At 38.1% G+C, this 6,098-nt stretch overlaps 1 non-coding gene across 1 annotated transcript; it reads right to left on the reverse strand.

Annotated features, from left to right (window-relative positions):
- Positions 1–1,649: 1,649 nt before the first annotated feature.
- Positions 1,650–1,757, reverse strand: LOC112753448 (small nucleolar RNA R71). Its single transcript, XR_003177836.1, has one exon. It is a non-coding gene; the product is annotated as a small nucleolar RNA R71 (small nucleolar RNA).
- Between the last annotated feature and the right edge of the window lie 4,341 nt (positions 1,758–6,098).

Here is a 6,098-nt window from a genome sequence, read left to right on the forward strand (position 1 = left end):
TTTGCATTAAAAATTTTTCAAAAATATGTTCTTGATGTTCATCATGACATTCAAAGTGTTCTTGGTGTTCATCTTGACATTCATATCATTCATACATGCATTCATTGTTTTGATCTAAAAATTTCATGCATTGCATATTTTTCATGTTTTTCATAAAAATTTCAAAAATCAAAAAAATATCTTTCCCTTTTTCTCTCATCAAATTTGAAAATTTGGATTGACTTTTTCAAAAATTTTTAAAATCAAGTTGTTTCTCATGAGTCAAATCAAATTTTCAATTTGAAAATCTTATCTTTTTCAAAATCTTTTTCAAAAATCAAATCTTTTTCAAAATTCTTAGTTATTTTCGAAAATTCCAAAAATATTTTTCAAAAAAATCTTTTTCTTATTTTATATCATAATTTTCGAAAATAACATAAACAATTAATGTTTTGATTCAAAAATTTGAAGTTTGTTACTTGCTTGTTAAGAAAGATTCAAACTTTAAGTTCTAGAATCATATCTTGTGATTTCTTATGAATCAAGTCATTAATTGTGATTTTAAAAATCAAATCTTTTTCAAAACTAATTTCTATCATATCTTTTCAAAAATATCTTCTTATCTTATCTTTTTCAAAAAGTTGGTTTCAAAATATCTTCTCTAACTTCCTATCTTCTTATCTTTTCAAAATTTGTTTCAACTAACTAACTAACTTTTTTGTTTGTTTCTTAACTTTTTCAAAACTACCTAACTAACTCTCTCTCTCTCTAATTTTCGAAAATATCTCCCCTTTTTCAAAAATTTCTTTTTAATTAACTAATTATTTTTATTTTTATTTTTTATTTCAAAAATTTTCGAAAAATACTAACAAATTTTCAAAAACCAATTTTCAAAAATCACTAACTCCTTTTCAAAATAATTTTCGAAAATTTTACCTCCCACATCCTATTCTATTTATTCATTCATATCCTAACATCTCATCTCACATCTCTTCCATTCTCACAGTTGTGTTTCTTCCTTTACATCACATTCTTTATCTCCCCCTCTTTTCTTCCACTCACAAAGGGATCCCTATACTGTGGTATAAAGGATCTCTATTATTATTATCATTTTTCTGGCCATTCTTCCTTGTCATATGAGCAGGAGCAAGGATAAGAACATTCTTGTGGAAGCAGATCCAGAACCTGAAAGGACTCTGAAGAGAAAATTAAGAGAAGCTAAAATACAACAATCCAGAGATAACCTTTCAGAAATTTTCGAACAGGCAGAGGAGATGGCCGCCGAAAATAATAATAATGCAAGGAAGATGCTTGGTGACTTTACTGCACCTAATTCCAATTTACATGGAAGAAGCATCTCCATTCCTGCCATTGGAGCAAACAACTTTGAGCTGAAACCTCAATTAGTTTCTCTGATGCAGCAGAACTGCAAGTTTCATGGACTTCCATCTGAAGATCCTTTTCAGTTCTTAACTGAATTCTTGCAGATATGTGATACTGTTAAGACTAATGGAATAGATCCTGAAGTCTACAGGCTCATGCTTTTCCCTTTTGCTGTAAGAGACAGAGCTAGATTATGGTTGGATTCTCAACCCAAAGACAGCCTGAACTCTTGGGATAAGTTGGTCACGGCTTTCTTAGCCAAGTACTTTCCTCCTCAAAAGCTGAGCAAGCTTAGAGCTGATGTTCAAACCTTCAGACAGAAAGAAGGTGAATCTCTCTATGAAGCTTGGGAAAGATACAAACAGTTGACCAAAAAGTGTCCTTCTGACATGCTTTCAGAATGGACCATCCTGGATATATTCTATGATGGTTTATCTGAGCTATCAAAGATGTCACTGGACACTTCTGCAGGTGGATCCATTCACCTAAAGAAAATGCCTGCAGAAGCTCAAGAACTCATTGACATGGTTGCTAATAACCAGTTCATGTACACTTCTGAAAGGAATCCTGTAAGCAATGGGACGCCTATGAAGAAGGGAGTTCTTGAAGTTGATACTCCGAATGCCATATTGGCTCAGAACAAAATATTGACTCAGCAAGTCAATATGATTTCTCAGAGTCTGCATGGAATGCAAGCTGCATCCAACAGTACTCAAGTGGCATCTTCTGAAGAAGAAGCCTATGATCCTGAGAACCCTGCAATAGCAGAGGTAAATTATTTAGGTGAACCTTATGGAAACACCTATAACTCAACATGGAGAAATCATCCAAATTTCTCATGGAAGGATCAAAAGCCCCAACAAGGCTTTAATAATGGTGGAAGAAATAGGTTTAGCAATAGCAAACCTTTTCCATCATCAACTCAGCAACAGACAGAGAACTCTGAACAAAATGCTTCTAATTTAGCAAATCTAGTCTCTGATCTATCTAAGGCCACTGTAAGTTTCATGAATGAAACAAGGTCTTCCATTAGAAATCTGGAAGCACAAGTGGGCCAGCTGAGTAAAAGGATCACTGAAATCCCTCCTAGTACTCTCCCAAGCAATACAGAAGAGAACCCAAAAGGAGAGTGCAAGGCCATTGACATAAGCGCCATGGCCGAACCTGTGAGGAGAGGAGAGGACGTGAATCCCAAGGAGGAAGACCTCCTGGGACGTCCAGTGATCAATAAGGAGCTTCCCTCTGAGGAACCAAAGGATTCTGAGGTTCATCTAGAGACCATAGAGATTCCATTGGACCTCCTTATGCCCTTCATGAGCTCTGATGAGTATTCCTCTTCTGAAGAGAATGAGGATGTCACTGAAGAGCAAACTGCCAAGTTTCTTGGTGCAATCATGAAGCTGAATGCCAAATTATTTGGCATTGATGCTTGGGAAGTTGAACCTCCCTTGTTCATCAATGAACTAAGTGATCTGGATCAACTGACATTGCCTCAGAAGAGACAGGATCCTGGAAAGTTCATAATATCCTGTACCATAGGCACCATGATCTTTAAGGCTCTGTGTGACCTTGGTTCAGGAATAAACCTCATGCCCCTCTCTGTAATAGAGAAACTGGGAATCTATGAGGTGCAAGCTGCTAAAATCTCATTAGAGATGGCAGACAGCTCAAGGAGACAGGCTTATGGACAAATAGAGGACGTGTTAGTAAAGGTTGAGGGCCTTTACATCCCTGCTGATTTCATAGTCCTGGATACTGGAAAGGAAGAGGATGAATCCATCATCCTAGGAAGACCTTTCCTGGCCACAGCAAGAGCTGTGATTGATGTTGACAGAGGTGAAATAGTCCTTCAATGGAATGAGAACTCCCTTGTATTCAAAACTCAAGGATCTCCCTCTGCAACCATGGAGAGGAAACTTGAAAAGCTTCTCTCAAAGCAGAGTCAACCCGAGCCCCCACAGTCAAACTCTAAGTTTGGTGTTGGGAGGCCACAACCAAACTCTAAGTTTGGTGTTGAACTCCCATATTCAAACTCTAAGTTTGGTGTTGGAGAGTCTCAACAAAGCTCTGCACATCTGTGAGGCTCCATGAGAGCCCACTGTCAAGCTATTGACATTAAAGAAGCGCTTGTTGGGAGGCAACCCAATGTTTATCTAATTCTTATTTTTATTGTTTTTCATGTTTTCTTAGGTTCATGATCATGTGGAGTCACAAAATAAACAAAAAATTCAAAAACGGAATCAAAAACAGCATAAGAAAAATCACACCCTGGAGGAGCATCTGTCTAGCGTTCAAACGCCAGAACAGAGCATAGTTCTGGTGCTGAACGCCCAGAATGGGAGCATCCTGGCGCTGAACGCCCAGAACAAGCATGGTTCTGGCGTTCAACGGCAGAAATGGCAGCAAATGGGCGTTGAACGCCCAAAATGGGCACCAACCTGGCGCTGAACGCCCAGAGTTGTGTGCAAGGGCATTTTGCATGCCTAACTTGGTGCAGGGATGTAAATGCCTTGACACCTCAAGATCTGTGGACCTCACAGGATCACCTTAAGGTCTGTGGACCCCACAAGATCCCCACCTACCTCCACTCACTCTCTTCTCTCTTCTCAATCATCCTCTATTCCCAATAAACACTCTTCCCTAATTAACCCTTTACCACTCACATCCAAACACCCACTTTCCTTCAAAATTCAACATCTCTTTCCCACCCAATCCCACCCATATGGCCGAATACACATCTCCCTCCATCTCCTCCATATCTTCTTCTTATTCTTCTATTCTTTCTTCTTTTGCTCGAGGGCGAGCAACATTCTAAGTTTGGTGTGGTAAAAAGCATAGCTTTTTTTGTTTTTTCCATAACCATTGATGGCACCTAGGGCCAGAGAAGCCTCTAGAAAGAGGAAAGGGAAGACAAAAGCTTCCATCAAGGGTCTATAGCTCAGTGGTAGAACATTTGACTGCAAATCAAGAGATCCCTGAGATACCTCAGGGGATACATTTTCTTCCACACAATTATTGGAAGCAACTAAGGGTGGAACATCAAGAGCACTCCATCATCCTTCATGAAATTAGAGAAGATCTAAAAGCAATGAAGGAGGAGCAGCAAAGACAAGGAGGAGACATAGAAGAGCTCAAGGACATCACTAAGGTGGACTCATTCCTTGTTCTTACTTTCTCTGTTTTTCATTTTCTATGTTATGTGCTTATCTATGTTTGTGCCTTCATTACATGATCATTAGTAGTTAGCAACTTTGTCTTAAAGTTATGAATGTCCTATGAATCCATCACCTCTCTTAAATGAAAAATGTTTTAAATCAAAAGAACAAGAAGTACATGAGTTTTGAATTTATCCTTGAACTTAGTTTAATTATATTGATGTGGTGACAATGCTTCTTGTTTTCTGGATGTATGCTTGAACAGTGCATATGTCTTTTGAAGTTGTTGTTTAAGAATGTTAAATATGTTGGCTCTTGAAAGAATGATGACTAGGAGACATGTTATTTGATAATCTGAAAAATCATAAAAATGATTCTTGAAGCAAGAAAAAGCAGCAAAGAACAAAGCTTGCGAAAAAAAAAAAAAAAGAATAAAAAAAATAGAAAGAAAAAGAAAAAGCAAGCAGAAAAAGCCAATAACCCTTAAAACCAAAAGGCAAGGGCAAATAAAAAGGATCCCAAGGCTTTGAGCATCAGTGGATAGGAGGGCCTAAAGGAATAAAATCCTGGTCTAAGCGGCTAAACCAAGCTGTCCCTATCCATGTGCTTGTGGCGTGTAGGTGTCAAGTGAAAACTTGAGACTGAGCGGTTAAAGTCAAGGTCCAAAGCAAAAGAAGAGTGTGCTTAAGAACCCTGGACACCTCTAATTGGAGACTTTAGCAAAGTTGAGTCACAATCTGAAAAGGTTCACCCAATTATGTGTCTGTGGCATTTATGTATCTGGTGGTAACACTGGAAAACAAAGTGCTTAGGGCCACGGCCAAGACTCATAAAATAGCTGTGTTCAAGAATCATCATACTGAACTAGGAGAATCAATAACACTATCTGAACTCTGAGTTCTTATAGATGCCAATCATTCTGAACCTCATGGATAAAGTGAGATGCCAAAACTATTCAAGAGGCAAAAAGCTATAAGTCCGCTCATATGATTGAAGCTCTGTTTCATTGATAGTTTGAAATTTATAGTATATTCTCTTCTTTTTATCCTATTTAATTTTTAGTTGCTTGGGGACAAGCAACAATTTAAGTTGGTGTTGTGATGAGCGGATAATTTATACGCTTTTTGCATTGTTTTTAGTATGTTTTTAGTAGGATCTAGTTACTTTTAGGGATGTTTTCATTAGTTTTATGTTAAATTCACATTTCTGGACTTTACTATGAGTTTGTGTGTTTTTCTGTGATTTCAGGTATTTTCTGGCTGAAATTGAGGGACTTGAGCAAAAATCAGATTCAGAGGTTGAAAAAGGACTGCTGATGCTGTTGGATTCTGACCTCCCTGCACTCAAAATGGATTTTCCGGAGCTACAGAACTCGAAATGGCGCGCTTCCAATTGCGTTGGAAAGTAGACATCCAGGGCTTTCCAGCAATATATAATAGTCCATACTTTGGCCAAGAATTGACGACGTAAACCGGCGTTCAACGCCGGCCTTCTGCCCAAATCTGGCGTTCAGCGCCAGAAAAGGATCCAAACCAGAGTTGAACGCCCAAACTGGCACAGAAACTGGGTTCAACAAATGTC

Source organism: Arachis hypogaea, chromosome 15, assembly GCF_003086295.3.
Source record: "Arachis hypogaea cultivar Tifrunner chromosome 15, arahy.Tifrunner.gnm2.J5K5, whole genome shotgun sequence".
In the NCBI taxonomy this organism is placed as follows: domain Eukaryota; kingdom Viridiplantae; phylum Streptophyta; class Magnoliopsida; order Fabales; family Fabaceae; genus Arachis; species Arachis hypogaea.